Genomic DNA, 8,964 nt, shown 5'->3' with positions numbered 1-8,964 from the left:
TCATTTATTCATTCATTTAAACATTTAGTCTCCATCAGTATCCTCAACAATTATAAAAGCCTCCGACCTTTCTAGAGCAGCCAGAAAGATTTGAAGAAATGCAAATCTAATCGATTCTTTCTCCTGCCCAAAACCCTTCACTGGAAACCCATTGTTCTTAGTCTCAAGCACACCAGTGTTAACAAGTCTTATCAAATCTACCTCCAGGGCCACTGTAGACGTTTCTCTCCTCACTCCCTAAGGGTCAGCTGGCATTTTGGCTCCCTAGTGGCCCAAAACCTTTTTCTTGGAGGAGGCAGTTCCCTCTCCTGCAACACTTTCTTCATAATCTTGGCTAAAGTAATTCCATTTATCTACAATTCTCACTTTAAAAGCCAGTTTCTAAGGGAGATTGTCCATGAATATCCCTCCCTGCAGGGTCTCACTGTACTCTAGGTACTATTCCTCTTCACTCATCCCGCTTCAATCAAGTGTCTGTTTCATGACTCTCCCCCCTGCTAGACTGTCAAAAGAACCACAGGTCTCTCCAGGGCTCAGCAGCAAGCAGAGGACCTGGCCCAATAGTAGGTGCTCAACACATCTCTATTGAAAAGAAAGAAGGAACATGCATTTATCATGTGCTCACTACAGCTCAACACCTGCCAGGCGATGAGTTGGACACTCGCGGGACAGAGCTGAATAAAACAGGGTGTCTGCCTTCAAGGGATCACACTTACAAACAAAGTGAGACCACAGAGCACAAGTGCTTTGAAGGGAAGTGGGTACCCGGTGCCTTGGGTGGAGGGAGGAGCAAGCACCAACCCTCAGAAAACATGAAAACAAAAATTTCCATCTAGCACATGCTGGGCTCAGAACTAAAACCTGTACAACATTATCTCCCTCATTCAGTCCTCATGACAACCCCGTGTGGTGGCTAAGGAACTTGCCTAAGGCCACAGCCAGTATTTGAATCCAGCTTATCCAGGTCTTCTAACTTCAAAGCAGAAAGCTACGCCTAGATAACACAACAGCTGACACAGTGACTCACTGCAAATATGTCTAGCCTCTTCACAAGCCCTGTTAACAATTTCAAAGGGGCGTGTAATAGCCAATTTTAAAATTGATTTACATTTTCAAAATGTTGAATATGTAATATATGCACATGTTTTTCCCACATTTTTTTTTTTTTTAATTTTGTCTTTTTGCCTTTTCTGGGGCCGCTCCCGCGGCGTATGGAGGTCCCAGGCTAGGGGTCTAATCAGAGCTGTAGCTGCTGGCCTACACCAGAGCCACAGTAACACGGGATCTGAGCCACGTCTGCAACCTACACCACAGCTCACAGCAACGCCGGATCCTTAATCCACTGAGCAAGGCCAGGGATCGAACCCGCAACCTCATGGTTCCTAGTCAGATTTGTTAACCACTGCACCATGACGGGAACTCCCCCCACGTTTTTTTAAAATAGGCAATGCATTTGCACAATTCAAACATTTCAAAAAATAAGCAGGTTCATTTTAAGTGTTCCATGAAGTTTTGTTTTAGCTCTAGTTATTTCTAGGTTGTTTTTGACCTTCAGACTTTATGGACTTGGGAAAATTTTATGTTTTTAATAGACGATTTTTCTTTTTATAGAAAAGGATTTTTTTATTTTGTCACAAAGTTTTATGCTTCGTTCAATTTATTTATTTATTTATTTATTGGTCTTTTTGCTGTTTTTTGGGCCGCTCCCGCGGCATATGGAGGTTCCCAGGCTAGGGGTCAAATCGGAGCTGTAGCCGCCAGCCTACGCCAGAGCCACGGCAACGCAGGATCCGAGCCGTGTCTGCAACCTACACCACAGCTCACGGCAACGCCGGATCCTTAACCCACTGAGGAAGGGCAGGGACCGAACCCGCCACCTCATGGTTCCTAGTCGGATTCGTTAACCACTGCGCCACAACGGGAACTCCAATTTATTGTATTTTTGAAGGCTTTTTGTGATTACTTTGAGGATTCTTTAATGTCATTTTTAAGAACCTATGGCTTATTTTTTTTTTCTGAACTTTCGGTACATTTTTTGTTTGTGTGTTTTGTTTTTAATAAATGTTTCCAAAGCAAAAACAAAAAAAAAAGGTAGGTTCAGTTAGGAGTTTCTCACCCCTGTATCCCATTAGCTCAAACTCAGACTGTCAAAATTAATCCCTCTTATAAGTACTGTACGCATTATTCCAGAATTTCCTTATGAATATATGAATAAAATATATATATATTCTTATGTTGTCTAAAATTATTTTATTTTTTAATTTTTAAAAAAGTGAAGTATAATTGATGTACAATATTATATCAGTTACACGTGTGCAATATAGTGATCCATAATTTTTAAAGGTTATACACCACTTGGAGTTCCTGTTGTGGCACAGTGGTTAACAAATCTGACCAGGAACCATGAGGTTACAGGTTCGATCCCTGGCCTTGCTCAGTGGGTTAAGGATCCGGTGTTGCCGTGAGCTGTGGTGTAGGTTGCGGATGAGGCTCAGATTCCACATTGCTGTGGCTGTGGTGTAGGCCGGTGGCTACAGCTCCGATTAGACCCCTAGCCTGGGAACCTCCATATGCAGCAGCAGCAGCCCTAGAAAAGACAAAAAAAAAATTATACACCGATAGTTACTATAAAATATTTACCCCCTATTTTCCTCATGAAAGGTAGTTTACAATATATACTATTCTGTACCTTGTTTCTTTCAGTTAGTGATATGTATTTTGGAGATCTTTCTGTATCATCAGCACATCATTCTTTCTTGGCAGCATAATAGTCCATTTCACAGATTTACTACAATTTATTTGACTAATTCCTTATTGGTAGACTTTTAGACTGTTCCCGGTGTTTTGCTGTTACAAACAACGCTGCAATAAATAACCTTGTACATAGGTCAATTACAACACGTGCAAGTATATCTGCAGGATAAATTCCTAGGAGTGGTACTGCTGGGTCAAAGGGCATATGCATATGTAATTTTGATAGATATTGCCAAATTGCCCTCTGTAGGGATTAAATCAATTTACATTCCCACCAGCAGTAGATGAGAGCACCTGTTTTCCCACAGTCTCTCAACACAGTGTTAACAAACTTTTGGTTATTTGCCAATCTAATGGGTGAAAAACGGCATTACAGCATTTTTCTCATTAGAAGTGAAGTTGAGCTTCTTTTTTTTAATATTTAAGAGCTTACAGTTCCTTCCTTCTGAACTGTCTATTCACATCCTTTGTCTATTTTTCTCATTAGTCTCTTTCTCTGGGTTTGGCAGAACTTTTACTGTGTAAGGGAGATTAGTATCTGCATATGACATTAGCTGCAGCTGCTTTTCCATTTTTTTTTTTTTTTTCCGTCTTTTTGCCTTTTCTAGGGCTGCACCGAGGCATATGGAGGTTCCCGGGCTAGGGGTCGAATTGGAGCTGTAGCCTCCAGCCTATGTCACAGCCACAGCAATGCAGGATCCAAGCCGCGCCTGCAACCTACACCACAACTCACGGCAGCACCAGATCCTTAACCCACTGAGCAAGGCCAGCGATCGAATCTGAAACCTCATGGTTCCTAGTCGGATTCGTTAACCACTGAGACACGACGGGAACTCCCTGCTTTTCTGTTATATTGTGTTAGAAGTTATGATCAGTGCAAAAAAACATGAATTAGATATGATGTAAAAATGTTCAAAAGGAGAGGCAATATATCACGATTTGAACATGATATAGAACTAGATAATTTAAAAAATTGATCAATGAGGATGTAGGTTTGATCCCTGGCCTCACTCAGTGGGTTAAGGATCTGGCATAACTGTGAGCTGTAGTGTAGCTCACAGCAGATTCGGCTTGGATCCGGTGTTGCTGTGGCTGTGGTATAGGCCGGCAGCTGTAGCTCCGATTAGACCCCTAGCTTGGGAACTTCCATGTGCTGCAGATACAGCCCTTAAAAAAAAAAAAAAAAAAAAAAGTTGTATAAGGCAAGATTAAACAGATGAATCAGTAGCCTAGAAACATATCCACCTGTAAATAGGAAGATGATACATAGTCGTCCTTTTCAGAAACCATGAATATGGAAGGCCGACTGTATAATAAGAGGCACAAAACACGACTGGAAAATAAACATTATAATTCTGATAAGAATGAATGCTTATGTAGTGAATGCTCTCTGCTTGGCACTCTTCTAAATTTCTCAGGTACATCAATTCAATTAACCCTTGTTTCAATCCTATGAGATAGATGCTACTTAACTGATGAGGAAACCAAGGCACAAGGAGGGTAAGTAACTTATTCAAAGTCATTCTCAGCTAGGAAGTGGCAGACAGGGCTTAAACCCAGACAGTTTGCCTCCAGAGTGTGTGGTCTTAACCATTTGTAATTAGGATAACTAACTACCAATTTATTAAAAGTAAAGAATAAGAATACAGCCAAAAATACTTTAATAATGCATATTTGAAAATCTGCTACAGAACATCATATAGCTTCTCTCATGTAATTCTTTTGCTTTGCTGTCTACATTTCTGTATTGTTTGAAGCCTTTTGCAATTGAAAATTCTTTCATAATTTAAAGAACAAAATATATGCGATATTTTGAATTTTAAAAAATTTTGACTATGCGTGAATTATTTCTTACCTGTTTATCCAGTTGAAATAATATGTTATCTATTCTTTCTTCTTTTAGTCATTGATAACCTATCTTCCTTAAACACATATTTGTTAATTTCCTACTGTTTGCCCTGAGTTAAAATGGACAAGACAAATTCTATAAATTGGATAATTTTGGACAGTGTGGATACAGATTCTTTGATATAAGAAAGTTATTAAGAATAGCAGGCTGAAACAACAAGGTTCTACTGTGTAGCATGGAGAACTATATTCAATATTCTGTAATGCTTTTCCATAATTGAGAAGAATATTAAAAATGAATATATATGTATAACTGAATCATTTTACTGTACAGCAGAAATTAACACAATTAATGAAGTAAATCAGCTATACCTCAATTAAAAAAAACTATGATGAAAAAACCCCAGCAAGTTCTTTGGTCAGTAGAATTAAAGTTTGTCAAAAAAGGAAAAATGAAATGAGCTAGTAAACTTTACTATATAAATTATATGTATAAACTATTTCAAATTCTATGTTTAATAGTTAATATTAAACAGTAATTAAAAAGTCTATTTAGCAGTAACTTCCATTTATTTTTAACTTCTACACATATTCCTCACACAATCCAGACACTTCATCGGCCTCAGCTACAGCTCCAATTTGACCCCTTGCCTGGGAACTTCCATATGCTGAATGTGTGGCCATTAAAAAAAAAAAGAAATTCCCAGGCCAGAGACTGAATTAGAGCTGCAACTGTGACCTGTGCCACAGCTGCAGCAACACAGGATCCTGCACTACAGCAGGAACTCCTCTGGCTGTATTTCTCTTGCACTCACTTAGTCAGTTCCAGCCCCATTGCCCACCTCAGGCCCTTTGCACTTGCTGCTGTCCTCCTTCCACAGTTCTTTCCTTACTTCACTCACATCTCTGCTCAAATGTTATCTCTTTAGAGAGTCCTCTTTTCACCATTTTATCTAAAATGGCACACACCACCCCAGACCTTCTCTCATCCTTTAACCTTTTTGACATTTGTATATTTATTTGTGTTTTTGCTTAATATCTCTGCACCTGAAGAAGGCACAGATATGAATGTTCACTGCTTCATCTCTGGCACACAGCGAGCACTGTAATTGTTGGAGTGAATGAATAAATGAATGAATGCTGCTTTCCCTCACTAGAATGCCATTCATCTGCCTAATTATACTCATCCATAATGAGCGCCTGAAATATTACCTCTCTTGAGTAGCGTTTCCTGATTGACCAAGTTGGTTTACTTTCTCCACGTCTGTGTTTTCATAATGCCTTCTATTTAGGTTAAATCCATCAGGGCATCTTAGTTGTTCCTTTACTTGTCTGCTCTCCCGCCTCACTGCTGTGTCTTTTGTTGTTCTGATTTAAGGGCATAGCAAATATCTCACTGGGAATGAAACTGTGCAATTTTTCTATAGTTTTTGTTTGTTTTTATTTTTGTTTTGTTTTTGTTTTTGCTTTTTAGGGCCACACCCACGGTACATGGAAGTTCACAGGTTAGGGATTGAATCGGAGCTGCAGCTGCTGGCCCACACCACAGCCAAAACAACACAGAATCCAAGCTGCACCTGCGACCTACACCACTGCTCATGGCAATTCTGGATCCTTAACCCACTCAGTGGGGCCAGGGATCAAATCTGCATCCTCATGGATACTAGTCAGGTTCATTACTGCTGAGCTACAATGGAAACTCCAACTTTCCTATAGATTTGATAATTTTTTAAATTAAAAATTAGAAAATAAGGTACATTGGTTGGTATTTTAGTATTATTAATTTAAATGTTTTGTAGATATTAATAATTATTGTTTAAAAATGCTATCATGTGTCTTATGATTTTGGTCTTTTTTTTTTTTTTTTTGTCTCTTCTAGGGCCGCACCTGTGGCATATGGAGGTTCCCAGGCGAGGGGTCCAATCGGAGCTATAGCCACTGGCCTACACCAGAGCCACAGCAACTCAGGATCTGAGCCACATCTGCGGACTACACCACAGCTCACAGCAATGCCGGATCCTTAACCCACTGAACGAGGCCAGGGCTCGAACCCGAAACCTCATGGTTCTCAGTTGGATTCATTAACCACTGAGCCACGACGGGAACGCCAGTCTTATTATTTTGATTAGGGCTTTTGTGCTTTTTCATTGTTGTTATTGTTCATCATTTTTCTTTCTTTCTTTTTTTAATGGTTTCACTTATGGCATGTGGAAGTTCCTGGGCCAGGGATTGATTCCAAGGGGGGGCTGCGACCTATACTGCAGCTGTGGCAACACCAGAGCCTTTAACCCACTGTGCCTCTGCAGCAATCCAAGCTGCTGCAGTTGGATTCTTATTCTTCTTTTTTTTTTTTTTGTCTTTTTAAGGCTGCACCCATGGCATATGGAGGTTCCAAGGCTAGGGTTCCACTCAGAGATATAGCCGCTGGCCTACACCACAGCCAAAGCAATGCCATATCCAAGCCGCATCTGTGACCTAAACCACAGCTCACGGCAACACTGGAGCTTTAACCCACTGAGGGAGGCCTGGGATAGAATCTGCATCCTCACGGATACAGTCAGATTTGTTTCCTCTGAGTCATGATGGGAAAGCCCTGCAGTCAGATTCTTAATGCACTGCACCACAGTGGGAACTCCTATTTATCCTTTTCTGCCCTTTTCTTTTTAGGCTTTTGACTTTCCAGATTTGTTTAGGACTTTCTGACCATAAGTTTATACAATTTTTTTCTCACATTTTTTCCTAGTTATATATTGTAGATTTTTATATTAAATTATTTAATCTATGTGGAATATATTTTAGTATTTAGAATATAGGAGGTAGAGGGCTAATCTTATGTTCTAACAAACCTTAAATAAGGAGACAGTTCAGATAGGGAACTTATCTTAGCTCTTTTAGTAAAGAAAATTAACTCTAGCTACTTCTTTCCCACAGTTCAGGAGGAATTTTTCCACATCTGGGGAGGATTACCCAAGTGCTCCCTCTTTTGATGGGTCTTGATGCATTATCAAATCCAGAATCCAGAATCAACTGTATTCTCACTCCAGCTGGAGTCAACTCTAAACAAGATCATGTCCACTATAGAAAATAAAGAAATGTGCTCTAGAGATGATACCATGACTTTGACAGTAAGTATATGACCCAGCATCTTACTAAAAATAACTCCAGGAGTTGCCTGATGGCTCAGCAGGTTCAGGATCTGGCCTTGTCACTGCTGTGGCTCAGGTCACTGCTGTGGTGTAGGTTCAACCCTTGGCCTTGGAACTTCTGCATGACACGGACATGGCTAAAAAAATTATTTTAAAAAGCATAAGGCCTTAATTGTGTTCATTTCATATAGTTTTTTTTTCAGCCTCAAAATTTGAATAGCAGTGATATTTAAACTGTGTTCTGAGGAGTCCAGGGGGACAATGAAAGCACCCCAGGGTATAAAGCTGGCAGAGGGTAGGTGGACTCTAGATCATTGACTCTGGATCCACTAGGTGGATCTGTATAAAATTTCATTAAAAGAAAAATGTTTGAAAACCACAACCTACAAATAAAACCAATGCTTAAATGCAAGATTACAAAATTGCAATATACTTAACTTTGTTTTAATGTGACCCTAATTCTTTTTTTTTTTTTTAAAGTATAGTTGATTTACAATGTTGTGACAATTTCTGTGGTACAGCAAACTGACCCAGTCACATATATATATATGTATATATATATGTATACATTCCCTTCCTTATATTGGCTTCTGTCATGGTCTATCCCAAGAGACTGGATATGGTTTCCTGTGCTAGACTGTAGGACCTCATTACTCTATGACACTCTTTCTTACACTTAAAATGATGATTTGGACACCCCACTCTTGGACTAAAGCCTCTCCTCCATCCCACTCTTTCCTCAGTTGCTCCTCAGATCCAGGTCCCTCGACCTCTTCTTCTCTCTCTCCCCTCCCTCTGGACCCAATTCCTCCTGGCTTCATTCCTGCCTTCTTCAGCCTATAGATCTTGGTCCTTCACTTTGACCCTTAGTTCCCTTGCCTTCTTGTGGTTCCACCTGCAAAGGGGCTCTCAGGGCAGCCAGGCTAAGCAGTGTTTCCCAGTATCCACAACAGCCTTTTCGAATCTCCACAAATGCCTGACCCTCCTACCTCAGCCTCCAAGAGTGACCTCACGTCCTACTTTAGTGAAAACAGAAAGCTTTAAAAGGAACTCCCCCGACTTCCTGCCTCCAAAATAGCACCCCTCCTTTCCACCTATTAAGGCTATTTTTTCCACCTATGCTGTGGATCACACACCCCACCCCCCGTTTTCTCGGGCTCTGCACTATTAATCATCCTCTCCCTCTGAATCTTGAGCTGCTCCAGCTCACTAGTTT

The sequence above is a fragment of the Sus scrofa genome, chromosome 3 (assembly GCF_000003025.6).
Source record: "Sus scrofa isolate TJ Tabasco breed Duroc chromosome 3, Sscrofa11.1, whole genome shotgun sequence".
Classification (NCBI taxonomy): Eukaryota; Metazoa; Chordata; class Mammalia; order Artiodactyla; family Suidae; genus Sus; species Sus scrofa.
This window is presented reverse-complemented; position numbering follows the sequence as displayed.